General features: G+C 36.7%; 1 long non-coding RNA gene across 1 annotated transcript; it reads left to right on the forward strand.

The window, feature by feature from the left end:
- Window positions 1-1,054: 1,054 nt before the first annotated feature.
- LOC117295155 lies at window positions 1,055-7,887 on the forward strand. The gene is made up of 4 exons (XR_004519645.1): window positions 1,055-1,151; window positions 5,489-5,579; window positions 7,389-7,480; window positions 7,816-7,887. It is a non-coding gene; the product is annotated as an uncharacterized LOC117295155 (long non-coding RNA).
- Window positions 7,888-18,651: the final 10,764 nt, after the last annotated feature.

Genomic DNA, 18,651 nt, shown 5'->3' on the forward strand with positions numbered 1-18,651 from the left:
GACTTTGAGAAACGAGGCGGCGCCCTGCAACACTTGTTTGTTTATGTTCAGACAAATTTACCAAAACCAAATAGTGACCTATGTAGGTTAAGGTAGGCCTATATGTATCCACCATTCTTAAAAATGACTTATGGTATGAAGTGGGGAGGGCTGCTTCATATTCTTTTAATTTTAATATTCAAAAGGAATGAGCAGCCCTTGTAGTTTGGACACAAATGATCTGAAAAAAAATCTAAAGGAATCTACATAAACATCTACATCTATTGTCAAAGCCTTTTCAGTATCTAGACAAGGTGAGAAGACAATGAAGAAATTTCTGTTTTAGAGGTGGGAGGAAAACCCCAGAGAATTGTTCCAGGGAAAACCCACAAAGTCAAGTAGGGACTGAAAAACCCAATCCACATAGTGCCCCCAGTAGGATTTGAAACTGCGCCAAGCTGAATGAGCAGTAAGCAATGCTTGCCCCTTTAAGTTTGGGCTCTAATGACCTCAAACATCAAAAGGAATGAGCAGCAGCAACGCTTAACTCTTGTAAGTTCGGCTACAATGAAATAGAACATAATTTCTTTTGAGGTTTCATGTCATTTTAGCAAAAATTACACAGGGAAAGCCTTGCTGTTCATTCTCCATGACGTTTATTGTCATTTTATAGCCAAAATTACAAGAGGTAAGCCTTGCTGCTAATTCCTTCCGATGTTTCATGTCATTTCAGCCCAAATTACAAGGGATAGTCTTACTTCTCATTCCTTTTTATTTTTTTGTTTGGAGGGTTCATTCTACAACACTAAAGGAAAACCTTTTTTTAAAGATCTTTATCGGCTGCAACACCCCCCTCGCCCCGCCCCCCTCAATTTTGCACTGGCTACTTCCTTGCACACTAGGAAAAGTTCCAAGTAATTTGACCCTTCGTCAAGTCATGAATAATTCATGAGTCGACTTCAAGCTTTAGACAGGGTACCAGTGTAGCTGACCACGTGACATAATATAAATATTGCAAGAATTGCGGTTTGGGCACCAGCCGGCTTTTTTCTTCCTTTTGAGAAAACTTCACGACGTCGACAAGATCTCCGGTTTTTCACTCCATTCTTTTCGGTAAATTTCTCCGTTTTATCGAAACAGTTCCGGGCAAAAAGCATTTTGAAATTTTTATGGTGAGTTTCTCCATATCTTGGTGGCGTATTTTATTTGAAAATGTGTCTTTTTTGATGAAAAATGTGTAATTTTACTGTTGGGTTTTCCAGGGGCGCTGATTTTGTAAAACCACGAGGTCCGGAAGGGGCGTGGTGCTAGGGCATGTTGGGCATGTTGGCCGAGTGGGCCGTTATAGTCGTACATTTCCGACAGGCCGCTTTTTTCCCCCGGGGGTTAGGGCGGGGGGGGGGGGTCTTAACAACCTCAATTGGTCGGGAAAAGTGCATCACTTTCCTCTCTTGACAGATATTGTGCAATTCACCTCCTTTTTATGTCTGTTAGTGTTATTGAGATATTCTTTCATCAGTAAAAAAAAGGGGTAAAAAAGTATAGTCCTCACTTTTTTACTCATTTTTACAAAAAGGGATTTAATTGAGGTATTATTGGATACTGTATCAGGCCTCAAAATAAAAAACTAAATTGTTGGATTGCCCTATCCCGACCGACTGTAAAAGTACTAGCAAAATCTCGTTCTCATTTATTTTATTTTTTTAAATAATTTTTTTTGTTTTTTCCCATTTTTCATGATTTCATGAATATTTTATGCTCAGAAAATGGTAGATTTGATACAAATATTTGTTTTTGGCTGACTACTTTCGGTCGACAATAAATATCCAATGAACACAGTCTTGGTGTTCAACGTTCACAAAAGTGCAACTGAGATCGATTTCCCTCACACAAGAGATGCCAAGTTCAGAGGCCAGCTTTGCGTGAGATTTTTAAAACGGAATCACTGCCCAATAAACAAATCTGTCCGGGACAAAAAAATTAAATCTTTTCTTTCCGCATATAACTATTTAAAATTAATGAAAAAATACTGGACTTGCCCCTCAAGTTTTTGTAAATTTTGGGCCCAAGTTCTATAAAAACTGCTAGATTTACCCCTTGTGATTTTATCAATTTTGATAAAACTGGATCAAATTTGATAAAACTGCTGGACTTATTCATTACCCCTCAAAATGTTGTCAATGTAAGGGATTTGGGTACTTTTTTAAAATGTCCATAGATTTACATTCGACTTAGAGGGTTTGAAGATAATGATAGTGGAAAGCTTCTCTTCAAATATTACAAACTGTGTAAGTTTAGTGTAAATCTGTGGACATTGTGTTTTTTGTCCTACACAAGTTACATAGACCCTTTAAAGCCATTGGACACTTTTGGTAAACAATAACCCACAGGACCACACTTCGTGTATCACAACTTATATATAAAATAACAAACCTGTGAAAATTTAGGCTCAATTGGTCATAGGGGTCGGGAGAAAATAACGGGAAATTCACCGTTTTTAAAATAAATCTGTAATTCTCGCTCTTGAGATTTGGCAATTGATTTAATGTTTTCTCAAAAAGTAGAGCATTTCATGGAATAATTTTTCAAGAGAAGTCTTTCACCAGTACGTTCTGATAAACTCGGCAAGTTTTTTTTTTCTGTTCCGAAAGTGTATAATGGCTTTAAGGCCCAACTTTGAGAAAACTGCTGGACATACCCCCTTGTGATTTTTTCAATTTGAAGGCCTAAATTCGATAAAAATACTGGACATACCCCTTGTGATTTTATCCATTTTAGGCCCAAATTTGATAAAACTACTGGACTTGCCCTTTTGATTTTTTGCAATTTTAAGCTTAAAGACACTAGACACGATTGGTACTTGTCAAAGACTTGTCTTCCACAGTTGGTGTATCTCAACATAAGCATAAAATAACAAACCAGGGTCATTCCGTGTCAAATCAACCAGTGGTCCCCAGGTGACCCTCTCAGATTTTGATGAAACTTCATCAGAATGATTGGATGTTGCAAAAATGAACACATACAAAAAAGCTAAGTCATATTCCATGTCGTTTTCGAGATATGACCGTTTGAAATTTGGCCAAGGCGGCCATTTTGTGCTCGCGCGAGACGCGAAAAGTGATTTTTGTGATAATTTCCGCATTTGAAAGCTCATAATGTAGTTTTTGTACCAGGTAGAGAGCTCAAATTCAGTATTCCATCTTACTTTTTGCCAAATTTCATGAATCTGCACTCAATTTAAATGTATTTCCTTTAATTTTCTAGTTATGGTCACCCAAAGTAGGCACTTTAATCAGCCGAAAATGTTTTTTGTGATTTTTGGGGTCACCCTGTGCCCACATGAGGGGTCAAATAAATCCTATATTCCCTAGGTATTATCTATGGGTGCATGTTTATACCCATAAGCAATTATAAGCTCACCAATGCAATAATTTAGAAATAGCATGGGCCCAAAGTTGGTTCCAGCCAGAAAAAGGTCAAAAAGACCCCGCCCGTCTTGACCCCGGTTGACCCCGCGATCAATTGAAATGTTTTTTGAAATTGATACCAGTTAAACATATATATTATATCTACTTATACACCAATTTTCAGCTTTGGCACTCAACTCCTTCATGGTGTGGTGGCAATTTGAATATTATATGTTTTTGGCACATTTTAATGTAATATCATACAGTATACATGTACATGTACATTCATGTACACATGTACAATACATGGTAAAATATGTTTGAAGCTTGTGTAACTGATTTTTTTCTGGCTAGCAAAAAAGTAAGTTTGTTTGTGTTATTGTTTTTAGAAATGGGTTGATGATGCATGTTTTTAACTGCAATAAATAATTTAAGGCAGGTACCACGAAGTGCTGCAAAATTCTCCCATAACACACAAAATATTGGAACCATACCCCAGTATGGAACCATACCCCAGTGTACCGTGTGTAGTTTCACTTGAAACATGGATCAAACCACACAATACAAATTAAATCTGCCAGTACTTAACACTAACTATCTGTCATATTCTTCTCTGGTTTTAACCCAACCCCAGTCCCCTTTGTTTCCTCCATGCTATGTTTATGCTGGTTAAACTTTCCAATCACATGGTCACCTCATTTGCATATTAAACGCTGGTATTACTTTCCATACACTACTTTTTTAGAACAATACTTCTCTAATGTGTATCACATGCAAACACTCATTTCTCAAACAAAATATGTACTTGTGTATCACGCAGACACCACAGATGCCAATGCGTTAATGTTACTTTTTGCTAGCCAGAAAAAATAAGTTACACAAGCTTCAAACATATATTACCATGTATTGTATGTGTTTATGAATGTACATGTACATGTACACTGTATGATATTACATTAAAATGTGCCAAAAACATATAACATTCAAATTGCCACCACACCATGAAGGAGTTGAGTGCCAAAGCTGAAAATTGGTGTATAAGTAGATATAATATATATGTTTAACTGGTATCAATTTCAAAAAACATTTTAATTGATCGCGGGGTCAACCGGGGTCAAGACGGGCGGGGTCTTTTTGACCTTTTTCTGGCTGGAACCAACTTTGGGCCCATGCTATTTCTAAATTATTGCATTGGTGAGCTTATAATTGCTTATGGGTATAAACATGCACCCATAGATAATACCTAGGGAATATAGGATTTATTTGACCCCTCATGTGGGCACAGGGTGACCCCAAAAATCACAAAAACATTTTTGGCTGATTAAAGTGCCTGTTTTAGGTGACCATAACTAGAAAATTAAAGGAGATACATCTAAATTGAGTGCAGATTCATGAAATTTGGCAAGAAGTAAGATGGAATACCAAATTTGAGCTCTCTACCTGGTACAATAATTAAATTATGAGCTTTCAAAGTCGGAAATTATCACAAAAATCACTTTTCGCGTCCCGCGCGAGCACAAAATGGCCGCCTCGACCAAATTTCAATGGGTCATATCTCGCAAACGACATGGAGTATGACTTAGCTTTTTTGTATGTGTTCATTTGAGCCACATTCAATCATTCTGATGAAGTTTCATCAAAATCTGAGGGGGTCACCTGGGAACTTTTCTGAAAACTGGTTGATTTGACACGGAATGACCCACTTGTCAGTGAAAATTTGAGCTCAATCGATCGTCAAAGTTGTGAGATATTAATGAAAGAAAAAACACCCTTGTCGCACCATGGTCAAACGAAGTTGTGTGCTTTCAGATGCTTGATTTTGAGACCTCAAATTCTAAATCTGAGGTCTCAAAATCAAATTGTTGGAAAATTACTGGTTTCTCGAAAACAACGTTTCTTCAGAGGGAGCTGTTTCTCACAAAGTTTTATACTATCAACCTCTCCACGTTACTCGTAATCAAGAAAGGTTTTATGATAATTATTATTTTGAGTAATTACCAATAGTGTCCACTGCCTTTAAAATAGATAAAACTGCTGGACTTAGTTGTTTTTCAATTTTAGATGCAAACTTATTTTGTCTTTTAAAATGTTTTTCTTTGTAGTTTTTGGTCAGCCATCATCATGAAGATGTCAAGAGATCAAAGTAACAAAGCTCATAATGATCTGAATATGATGTAGGCCTACAACTTAAAGGTAAACTCATAATTCTTATTTATTGTTTTTGTTTGCCTTTGAAGTTTGTGGTGGCAAATGGAGCTTCACATCAAATAGAACTAGCTAGAACTAGCTCACAGATTAAACTCATATGGATAAAGGCTAATCACCTTGTAATGCCATGCCAAAGTATGATAAAACTGCATGTTTTGGGGTTTTTTTTGTTTTCAATTATAGGCCAAAATTTGATAAAACTGCTGAGGCCCTTGTGATTTTTTCAATTTTAGGCCCTAATTCAATAAAACTGCTGGATTTACTCCTTTATTGTTTATTTGTGACCTGCTCTGTCGTATAGAGGAATGTTGAGTAAAGTCTTATTTCGTGTAATTTGACACCCAACATAATCATAACAAAGAATTATTGAAGAATAAAATACAAAACTTTTTCTACACTTTTAGGTTGCCTAAATCTTGTTTAAACCTGCTATGGTCTTACCTTTTCGGCAAAAGATTTAAAAAATAGATGTAAAAACAGGAAATTTCTGATCCATGTTCTTGTTGTAGTTATCCAAAAATGGTTTTTAAAAAAGTTCCCTGGAGAATGAATAAATGCCAAACTTGACAGCGATATGTTGACTTAGCCCATTCATCAATAGCGCCACCAAGAGATACTATTGGAAAGCCAATGATCATATCTGTCTAAATATAGCCACCGTCAACACGTGTAGTGACTGCAGTACATGTAAACAGTGGGTCAAAGGTCTCCAAAGCCAAACCCTGTTTCATCATTGACCTCTCTCATTCATAAATCCGCGTCGCGAGATTTAGTATGGCTCACAGACCGAGGCGTCTGTTTATCCATGCAGCGTGAGAGGCCGATCACCAAACCACTGTTGTTGCCAAAGCTAGCTGGTAATACGACAGGCACTATACGACGACGTACACAGAGCGCGGGTACCACGCACAAGTAGGATACATGTTTGTTTTATAACAGTGGAATATTTATCGAAAGTTGGAAAAACAGTGTCTAATTTTCATCATTGTTTCCTGGGTTTTCAAAGTCGAATTATCCCAAACCCAAATAATTCTGAATGCTAAAGGAATAAAGTTAAACTTCATGTTGGGTAGGAAATATCGCTAAAATCGTGTGAAACATGCACAGGAAAATTGCGAATGTTCACTGGTCTTCAAGCCGAGTATACCAGTGGGGGTTGATGCTATCGCTGGGTGACAGCAGTGACAGCTGTCCTTACTCTTTGTTTTGACGGAACGAAACTCGTATTTCAAGTTGGAAATATCAACGCAAATTGCTCTAAAATTTCAGGTAAAGATTGTCAAATTTACTGTTGAAATTGTCTACACTTTATAACTTAACTTCTCAGTGGGTTGTTTGTACAGTTTGATAACTTTGTTTGTCTGACTACGGGGGGTTAAAAATTGATGGTTTCATTTCATAAACAAATATTATTTTAATTAGTGTGTGAGAGGTCGCGTTAAAAAAAATTTCTAGCGTTTGTTTTCCAAAACGGGTCAAAAAATTAAGCTTCAAGGTCATCAAAAATTCCACATTATTTCAGACAGGAAGGTCGTATGATCTTGAGTTTTAATTTAAATATTGAGATTTGCTTGTTAGGATTAGGATGATAAACTCAAAATTGAAATTTACTTGACATTTCTCGTTATGACAGAGCGGGTCACATTTATATGCCCAAATTTGATAAAACTGCTGGACATACCCCTTGTAATTTTTCAATTTGAAGGCCTAAATTGGATAAAAATACTGGACTTACTTATCCTATTAATTTTTGATCCAAACTTATTTTGTCTTTTAAAATGTTTTTCTTTGTAGTTTTTGTCCGCCATGATCATGAAGATGTCAAGAGATCACCAGTAACAAAGCTCATAATGATCTGATTATGATGTAGGCCTACAACTAAAATGGTAAACACATTATTCTTATTATTTATTGTTTTTGTTTGCCTTTGAAGTATGTGTTGGCAAATGGAGCTTCACATCAAATGTAGAACTAGTTAGCTAGAACTACCGCACAGATTAAACTCATCTTGATAAAGGCTAATCACCATGTAATGCCATGCATTTTAAGCCTTAAATAATTAATGGCCCAAGTATGATGGACACACATACCCCTTGAGATATTTTCAAATTTAGGCCCAAATTTGATAAAACTGCTCGACTTGCCCCTTGTGATTTGTTTCATTTTAGGCCCAAATTCAATAAAACTACTGGACTTTAAGAGTTTTTTTTTTCAATTTTAGATGCAATTTTGAGATCACGAGTAACAAAGCTCATTATGATCTGATAATAGTGTAGGCCTACGACTAAAAAGGTAAACATAATTCTTATTAATTGTTTTTGTTGGCCTTTGATGTATGTGTTGTCAAATGGAGCTTGACATCAAATAGAACGAGCGTCCAGATTAAACTCATCTTGCTAAAGACTAATCACCTTGTAATGCCATGCATTTTAAGCCTCAACTAACTAATGGCCCAAGTATGGTAAAACAGCTGGGCTTACCCCTTGGTATTTTTTTTTTTTCAATTTGAGGCCCAAATTCAATAAAACTGCTGTACTTTTTTAATTTTAGGTCCAAATTTGCTAAAATAACATTGGTAGACTTTCCTCCGTTAATTGGGATCTTTTCAATTTAGGCCCAAATTTGATCAATCTGCTGGACATTACCCCTTGTGATTTGTTTTCCAATTTTAGGTCCAACTTTGATAAAATTGCTGGACTTATTCCTTGTGAATTTTTGTTATTTAATCCCAAATTTGATAAAACTGTTTTTACCCCTCGTGATTTTATCAAATTAAGGCCCAAATTCCTTAAAACTGCTGGGGTGACCCATTTAGAATTTTTTTTAATTTAGGCCAAAATTTAATGAAACTGCGGACTTGCCCCTAATTTGTTTTTCAAATTTAGGCCCAAATTCGTTAAAACCTGCCAAACTTACCCCATGTGATTTTTTCCCAAATTTTAGGTTCAAACTTATTTTTGTCTTATAATTGTTTTTCTTTTTAGGGTGTGTCAGCCATCATCATGAAGATGTCAAGAGATCACCAATAACAAAGCTCATAATGGTCTGATTATGATGTAGGCCTATAACTAAGAAGGTAAATACATAATTTCTAACAATTGTTTGAAGGTTATTTGTGTACCAAATCAAATGTAACTAGCGCCCAGATTAAACTCATTTAGCTAAAGGCCAATCCGTAGCAACGCCATGCATTTTAAAATTGCAAAATAACTGCAATTGTTTTTAAATTCACATATAAAGGTTCTATCAACTATGACCAGAGACAATTGGTACACCTAACTAATTCAAAACTGAGGTCACAAAGTGTGTCATAAAAGCGAGGTCTGATTTATAAACAATACACCATCCAAAAATTGGGCTGATTTATAATAGTGGCTGCATTTCTGATTAAATTTGGGGGGAGGGGTGTTTTTATCAACCCCCCATTAAAACTTCTTGAGGTCTGTATTCCACCCAAATTATCTTGCACATTTGAGGGATTGCCTTTAAAAAATATAATTGACCCCAAAAAAACCTTGACTTGACAAATACTTGGAATTCTTGGATTTGTTGTCTTGTGAGAAATATGAGTAAGGCACCGACCATGACGCGCAGAACCTCCGCCGTTAGCCACAGCAGATAAATAATCTGCCAGGGTATAGTGTAGAAATCCCAGAATGCTTTAATTTTCATTTAGCAAAATACCCAAATACAATGATAAACTATGGTGCAGCCTGTTTTGTCTGCCACATTTGTATAACAAACGGACAACAAAAGTTCTGGAACTGGGCATAAGGCCAAGTGACCAGGGGTAATAATGTTGAAGCGTCACTGCATGACAGACCTGAGCACTACAGGAAGTCACCATTATTGTTATTATTATATAAAGGGGTGGACTAAATTACCCATGCAAGAGTTTTGATGACAAAATATTGGCTTACAATTACAATATTCTATCTGTTAACTTGACCTTTCAGGGCCAGTAGTTCTTGAATCCAAGTATGGATGAGGAGTGTCCCCTACCGACACATTGAAGGCTGCAGGGTATAAAGGAGATCAACTGCCTTGGAAAACATCAGTATCATCAAGACATCCTAGCAGCTCATCTGTGGATCATGAATGAAGAAAAGTAAGATGTTCTTTTTAAATGAGTAAAGTCCGGTTCATACTGAATACAAATGCGAAGCGTATGTTGTCATCATAAATTATGAACGAATAATTTGCAGCAGTTCAAATCTGCTCAACTCACCTGTGAATATCGTTGTGAAAGAGGGTTCGGACATCAAATTCGTACTTGTAGGAAGTATGAACCAGGCTTTACATGTATTGATATTTGACGCTTTACATGTAGTAAGTTGTTTTGATAGCTCACTATACAGTTGGCGTCTTGTAAATAAATACACCATTGCAAGCAAGCAAGCATATATGCGGGGTTTTTTTTTTTGCGCTAACTTGGTGGTGCGTGCGGACCGAAATAAATGGTGGTGCCTTCGGATCGAAATAAATGGTGGTACCTGCGGATCGAAATAAATGGTGGTGCGTGCGGATCGAAATGGTACAGCACGAACGATTTGCGAATAAGACTAAAGGGACCTGGACACGTGCACGTGGCATGTGGGGTCCTACTTCCGGCTCGGGCCACTGGGTGGTTGATCTTAAAGGTGCATTCGGGCTCCTCATCTGCTAGGATGGTGCCGGTGTTATCACAAATGGTTGACCAACGGAAGTAGTCCCTAAGTTCTTTCCAACTAGGGACCGCGATAGTACAGTAGGGGACTGTCCCTCCTTCTGGGACGGCGGACCGGACCCATCCGACAGGATGGTGCAAAGGCCCTGTATCTGGAAACCGTGTGGGGCTGGTATCCTGGGACCTTCACGTGGTAGCCCTGTTCTAGACGAACCTTACCAGGATAAATAGGCCAAATTTGAAACTGAAATATATTGCTTGTATTGGTGTACGTAACTACAAGATTGCCCTACAATTGTATTTTGTTCAATCAGATTATTAACACAAGACTAATGCAAGAATAAATGCTTTTGTTTTACATGTGAACCAACTGCGAGGTGGCGTAACAACTGCATCTCCTCAGGACCGATTGTCATCCATGAAACGGCACCAAAGTCGACCGTGTCAAGCGAGGCCTTAATGAACGAACCCAGGGAGATTCAAGCTCAACAGAATGGAAGGCTTACACCTTTTGTAGCCTCAGGACTATGAACATATTGCATATTTATTAAATATTTCTCAAAAAATCAGCAAGGCTATATAAAATCAAGCGTTGTAGATTTATCAAACTTATCTGCCCAAACATTTTCCCCCAAAGTATAGCCTTTTGTGTTAATATCAAATTTTGCTCAATTTTTTTCACAAAATTCCTCAAGACTATAGCCTTGTGTTTTTATCCAACTTTGCTTGAGTTTTTATCCAACTTTGCTCAAATTTTGCAAAAAAATGCCTCAAGACTATAGCCTTGTGTTTTTATCCAACTTTGCTCAAATTTTCCCCCAAAATTCCTAAAGACAATGGCGTTGCATTTTTATCCAACTTTGCTCAAATTTGTCCAAAAATTCCTCTAGACTAGCCTTGCACTTTCATCATACTTTGCTCAAATTTTGCCAAAAAATTCCTCAAGACTATATATAGCCTTGTGTTTTTATCCAACTTTGCTTGCGTTTTTATCATACTTTGCTCAAATTTTGCCCAAAAATTCCTCTAGACTAGCCTTGCACTTTTATCATACTTTGCTCAAGTTTTGCCAAAAAATTCCTCAAGTATATAGCCTTGTGTTTTTATCCAACTTTGCTTGCGTTTTTATCATACTTTGCTCAAACTTTGCCCAAAAATTCCTCTAGACTAGCCTTGCACTTTTATCATACTTTGCTCAAATTTTGCCAAAAAATTCCTCAAGACTATATATAGCCTTGTGTTTTTATCCAACTTTGCTCAAACTTTGCCCAAAAATTCCTCTAGACTAGCCTTGCACTTTTATCATACTTTGCTCAAATTTTGCCAAAAAATACCTCAAGACTATATAGCCTTGTGTTTTTATCCAACTTTGCTTGTGTTTTTATCCAACTTTGCTCAAATTTTGCCCAAAAATGCCTCAAGACAATGGCGTTGCATTTTTATCCAACTTTGCTCAAATTTGTCCAAAAATTCCTCAAGAATATATAGCCTTGTGTTTTTATCCAACTTTGCTCAAATTTTGTCCAAAAATTCAACGAGACTACTTGCGTTTTTATCATTCTCTGCTCAAATTTTGCCAAAAAATTCCTCAAGACAATTTGTAGCCTTACGTTTTCATCCATTTTTGCTCATTGTTTGCCCGAAAATTCCTCAAGACTATATCCAACTTTGCTTGCGTTTTTATCCAACTTTGCTCAAATTTTGTCCAAAAATTCCTCAAGACTACTTGTGTTTTTAAGTAAATTTTGCTCAAATTTTGTCCAAAAATTCCCCTTGCGTTTTTATCCAACTTTGCTAAAAAAAATTCCACAAGACTATAGCCTTGCGTTTTTATCCAACTTTGCCCAAAAATTCCACAAGAAGCCTTACGTACTTATCCAATTTTGCCTAAAATGTTGCCTTGTGTCTATATCAAATTGTGAGTGTTATTATATATGTACAAGAATAAAGGATGATGCTATTTACGGGCAAGTCAACTTATGAGTTGATTTGTCTGAACTCGAAACTGTTGTCTCATTATTTGTCTCATTATCTATTTGGCGGCCATGTTTTCCCACAATGCAATAAATTGGGTGTGTTCCTTGCGCAAAATGACTTGCTAAAAGCAACTGATAAACACACCCAATTGTATTGTGGGCAAAAATGACAGCCTGGGGCCCACCGGGATAAGGTGGGCCATCAATATTTAAGTTGGGGGGGGGGGGGGGTAGGGTTACGGCAAATAAAACACAAGATACAAAGAGAGTCGTGTCCAATTTTTTATTGAAAAATTTTGCAAAAAAAAAAAGCAGAGTTGTGCAAACACCTGTGCCTGTCGGTGGACCCCCTCGGCCACCTGGAACTTGTGATGATCTAAAGGCCCAAGTGCAATGGTCGATATGTTTTCTGTTCAGTGAAGTTCAATTAGATGTACTCCTAGTGTCTACTTCAATGTTGTAATGTCTCACAAAATATAAACGAGCTAGACGCAATTCTGCGCTTTGTTTTTAGACGCAAGTGTTGAGCAGAAGGTAGTTGTTGCTTGCTTAAATGAACTGATGCCCTCAAGGGCCTAAGATTTCACCGATTGTTGTCTCGCAACCAAGCTGCGCTGGTGGTGCCAAGAGTTGTCGATGCTTGTTCCAATGGAATCCTAACTCAACAGATGATGACGACTTCCATCCAGATGATGATATGCTGGTTGGAGAAACAAATTCTGCAATGGCCACTAACTTCCCCCTTGCTTTCCATGGGGCTGCAATTTGGATGTTCAGATGTAGTCAACTGACAAAATGGCTACAAGTGAACTTGTTTTTGGCCAACTTTGATTAAAAACAAAGTTGACGATGTGTTAACCACATTGCATGTACCAAAGGCTTTGAGAAAAATGTTTGCCTTATTGACGCAAAAGCACCTATTTTTGAACAGTTTTAGTAAGCTGAATAGTGACGTTTTCTCACTATGTTTGCCAATAAATGATAACAAAGATGACATTGGATTTATATAACGTCTACCATCCTAAAAGAGACCGACTTTGACCATAACGACAAAACATTTCAACACAGCTAAGATTGCTCAAGAACTGAAGCATTTGATTTATTCTCTAGACTACTACACGACACAGCAATGACTTGTAGCTCACTCAAATTCAACTAACAATTTTGACCTTTTAAGTTATTTGTAACCTAAGATTTTGGGCATTTGTGTTCAGAGAAAGTAATTAATGAGAGAAGTAAACACTTCAAAAAGAGCACTGTAACTATATTGATAAAAAATAGGAATATTATAATGCAAAGAGATGCTTGTCTACAAAAGGAGAAGAAGAGAAAAAAAGCAACTGTTTCCTGAATTGGCATTTAAAAAGATGCTTTAACTTGGTTTGGGCCAGCCTTTTTGGCCTTGCAGACAAAGTAAAACCTAAACAATTTCTAACGTTTAATTCCCCCTCAATTTATTATCTAATAAAATGAGGAACTTAAGATCTTTATAATTTAGGGCACAACTGTTTCCTAAATTGGAAACTTGGTAGGAATACTTTCGCTTGGTTTGCGCTTAACATTTTTGGCCTTGCAGCAAGAGAAAAACATTGGCAATTTGTGATATTAAATTCCCCCTCAAATTATTATCTAATAAAATGAGAGACTAAAGATCTTTGTAATTTAGGTCACAACTGTTTCCTAAATTGAAAACTTGGTAGGAATACTTTCGCTTTGTTTGCGTTTAACGTTTTTTAACTTAGCAAGAGAAAGAATAAAAACAAACACAATTTGGCACACGTAATTCCCCTCAAATTATTATCTAATAAAATGAGGGACTAAAGATCTTAATAATTTAGGGCACAACTGTTTCCTAAATTAATAACTTGGTAGGAATACTTTAGCTTGGATTGCATTGAACATTTTTTGCCTAGCAAGAAAGAGAAAGAATAGAAACAAACAAAAAACAAGTTTGTGCCAAGTTATTCCCCTCAAATTATTATCTAATAACATGAGGGACTACAATACTTTGTAATTTAGGGCACAGCTGTTTCCTAAATTGCAGTCTTATTAGGAATACTTTGACTTTGGTTTCAATCGAACATTGTTGGCCTTGCAGCAGGAAAAAGTAAATTTTGTCTAGTTTTTCACTACAGTACAACAAAACTGCAGTATAACTTATTTCCCCTCAAATTATTATCTAACAAAATGAGGGGCTAAGGATCATTGCAATTTAGGGCACCCCTGTTTTCTAAAGTGAAGTTTCCTAATGCTGGCCTTTACTTGTACTAATAAGGGAAACAACTACAAGCATGCTGTTTTGCATTTGTTTCCCCCCTCAAATTATTACCTAAAAATTATTACCTAAAAAATGAGGGACTGAATTTCTTTGCAATTTAGGGCACAACTGTTTCCTAAATTGAAGTGTTTTGAGTGAATACTTTCATTCACTTGGTGTGCACTGAAATAGCCTTAAAGCACGCCAAAACTTGATTCCCCCTTCAATTATTATCAAACAATATCAGGGACTTGTTTCACTGTTTGTCAAAGATTGACAATTTCCTCATTGTGGCAGAAACTTATTTTGACTCGCAAGTTCAAACCCCTGTTTTAGGTAACACATAAGTTCACTAATTTTTTTCTGTCAATAGCATCACTGGTGAAAAGAATAGCCCTATTGTTTGATGTATTTGTGCTGTAAATTTGTCCTACTAAATTTGAGACGAATTTATCACCTTGAAACCTTGAATTGACATACTATGACCTTTCATGCAATGGTTTAAATTTTGACTGATCAACTTTTGACCTTTGACACAAAATGGAGATTGAGTTTAACAAGTAAACATCCTTAGCTAGAATGGATTGAATGCTGAAAAATGTCACTATACATGCTTGCTCAAACTTGAACTCAAAGAACATGCAGTTTAGTTTAACCTAGTCTGATTTTAAAAGCCATATCCTCGGATAGGATTTTAAATGTCTTAGACATTTAGTTCTTTTTGATCTGATTTTCAAATCCTAATGTAGGATTTGAGTGGGATGTCCCAAGTTTAAACATTTATAATAAACTTTCTGTACGAAGGTGTTCAATTCTACCTTGTGTGATTTTTAAACTTATATACTAAAATAAGATTAAGTTGTGAATAACCCAAGCTTCACAAAATTTGAGCTTTTATCTAAAAAGTTATGTTTCGATTTTTTTCCAAAGATTTGTTTAGTTCTATTTAGTTTGTATTCTCTAAAGATTTAAATGTTAACGTTGCAAGTGTTTAGATCTACCTATTGCTTGGTTTTTAAAATTTATATTCTAGAATAAGATTAAGTTGTGAATATTCCAAGCTTTTTGAGAAGTATAAACTTTTGTCATTAACCTTTTTGTTTACTTGATTGAAAACTAATAAGTTCTACCCTAGTCTGATTTATAAAAGAAAGTATTCTCCAAAGATTTGAATGTTTTCCTGGCGAGATCAACGATTAGTTCAATTTAAAAAAAAACTTACTCAAGAAAAAGATTTAGTTGGGAATTTCCCAAGATTTTGGAGAAGCATAATTTTTATATGATAAACTTTCGACGACGTGCTTTAAAAGGGAATTTAGATCTACCAAGTATGATTTTTAAAACCATGGTCTCAGAAATAATAAGGTTTAACGTGAATGTTGCAAAGTTTTAGAGAACTTTTATGATAAAATTTCTGTTTGGCCCTGCTTTGAAAACTGAATCTGTTTATCTCCTGCAGTAATTTGCCCTTGACCATGACCAGACCCTAAGAACCTTGACATAGACCTGACCTTTGACCTCTTCTACAAACAAACGACTCAAAACAACTATAAATTATAGGAATCCAATGTCATCTTTGGTATCAAAAGGCAATAAAATTGGTGTTCTTACTAGATATTTTGAGTGTGAAGTGGCATGACCAAGCAGAACATGTTTCTCCAGCCCTCATATCATCAACTGGATAGAAGTCCTCATCATCCACCCAGTCAAGATTCCATTGGCTCAAACGAAGACATCTCTTGGCACCTTTGTTGATCATGAAAGATCCCCAGTACAAACCTGTTTACTCAAAAACAAAAGAATGACGTGACCAACAAAAGGCTAAATTATAAGGGGCCCTCATCCCGACGTCTTGAGAGATCTTGCCGACCAGAACGTTTTAGGGACCAACCACTAACTTCCAGCTCAGGCCCTAGTACAAACGCATGCTTCCAAAAATGCTCGCTCTAGCTTGTCAAATTTGGTAAGGCATTACACCAGTGAAGGAGAACACTAGTCGTGCATCTAAAAGAACTTCACTGAACGGAAAACATATCTTCCATTGCACCTGGGCCCAAAGGACCAACACTTGTTCCAGGCAGCCGAGGGGGTCCACCAACAGGCACAGGTGTTTGCACAACTCTGCGAGTTTTTTAGAGGGTTTGGATGAGGCCCTAACATAGCACAATGAGCTGCTCATACACAATGAGTCCATAATTTAAATCTTGAACATTTCATTAAAAAAACCTGTCCCTGAACCAAAAACTTGAGAAAAGCAAAATAAGAAAACGTTGTTTCCCTTAAGATCTGAAAGATATTGCCAATATCTTTCAGAACAAAAATGCCATAAAAAAAAAAACATTTTATTACAAAATTCATGAATAGTGAAATCCGTTTTGGTAGAAATTTCCATATCTCTGCAAGATACAGAGATTTCCATAGTTTTGTTGGTTTTTTGGGTCCTGAATCCAAGTCAGTGGCTTCGCTTGCAGACAAAGTAATTTCTTTTAAAAAATTTTACCTCGATTTCTATAGTTTTGTTTTTATGCTTGGTCAGTGAAACAACGTTAATGACTTCGCTTGCAAAAAAAGTCATCATTTGTTTAAAGTTTCACTTTTTTAAATGGTCTCATTTTTCGGTAGGAGAAACTCTTACATTTAACTTCAATAATACAAAGACATATGATTCAGAATTTATTGTTAGTAAAAATAAATAAGAAATTGTTTGTCTTTTTCAAATCAAGACCAAAAAGTTCTGCCAAAAGATTGTTTAAATTTCACTGAACAGTTTCAATCAGAATGCTCTCTGACTGGTTAAACTGTTTCCAAAGAAATCAATCAGAGTGCCCTGATTATCTGCAAGGGACGTTTTTCTTTGATTTTGAAAGATTTTGTTTTGTGAATTTGGCATGTACGAATCTGAATCATATACCTTTGAGTGTGAAAAGGATTGATCTTTATAAACTTTAGTGAAAATTTAAGTAATTTAGCACACAGGGGGAAGTGTGGGTAAATCTAAACACAAACCAGAGTAGGTAAAAGTGGATAACAATTCAAGGAAAAGTGTCACAACACAAAGGAAGTGTGAGTTCAGAGTAACACAAGGGAGTGTCAGTTACTCACCACACAAAGGAAGTGTGAGCCCAGCGTAACACAAGGGAGTGTTATTTACTCACTACACAAAGGAAGTGTGAGCCCAGAGTAACACCAGGGAGTGTCAGTTACTCACTACACAATGGAAGTGTGAGCCCAGAGTAACACAAGGGAGTGTCAGTTACTCACTACACAAAGGAAGTGTGAGCCCAGAGTAACATAAGGGAGCGAGTGTTGTTACTCACTACACAAAGGAAGTGTGAGCCCAGCCTAACACAAGGGAGTGTCAGTTACTCACTACACAAAGGAAGTGTGAGCCCAGAGTAACACCAGGGAGTGTCAGTTACTCACTACACAAAGGAAGTGTGAGCCCAGAGTAACACCAGGGAGTGTCAGTTACTCACTACACAAAGAGTGTGAACCCAGCGTAACACAAGGGAGTGTCAGTTATTCGCTACACAAAGGAAGTGTGAGCCCAGAGTAACACAAGGGAGTGTCAGTTACTCACTACACAAAGGAAGTGTGAGCCCAGAGTAACACAAGGGAGTGTCAGTTACTCACTACACAAACGAAGTGTGAGCCCAGAGTAACACAAGGGAGTGTCGTTAATCACTACACAAAGGAAGTGTGAGCCCACAGTAACACAAGGGAGTGTCAGTTACTCACTACACAAAGGAAGTGTGAGCCCAGAGTAACACAAGGGAGTGTCAGTTACTCACTACACAAAGGAAGTGTGAGTTCAGAGTAACACAAGGGAGTGTCAGTTACTCACTACACAAAGGAAATGTAAGCAACTCAGAGTAACACAAGGGAAAGTGTCTGTCACTTACCCAACACACAAAGTGTGGCACAGCCTGAAACGCTGACTAATATACAAAACTTATTAAACTATTATTCAACTAACAATTAAACAGGAAATACTAAGTCAAATTTTGTTTGACTTCTAAGAATTTAGACACTAAAGTGTCTCTCATTTCAGTCATGCAACTCTGTATTTTCATAAAAGATCTGACATTTCCAGAAATCCAGGCACAGCAAGATTTTGTACTGTGTTTTTTTAATTTTTCAATGGTTAAAAAGGAACCC

The sequence above is a fragment of the Asterias rubens genome, chromosome 9 (genome assembly GCF_902459465.1).
Source record: "Asterias rubens chromosome 9, eAstRub1.3, whole genome shotgun sequence".
NCBI lineage: Eukaryota > Metazoa > Echinodermata > Asteroidea > Forcipulatida > Asteriidae > Asterias > Asterias rubens.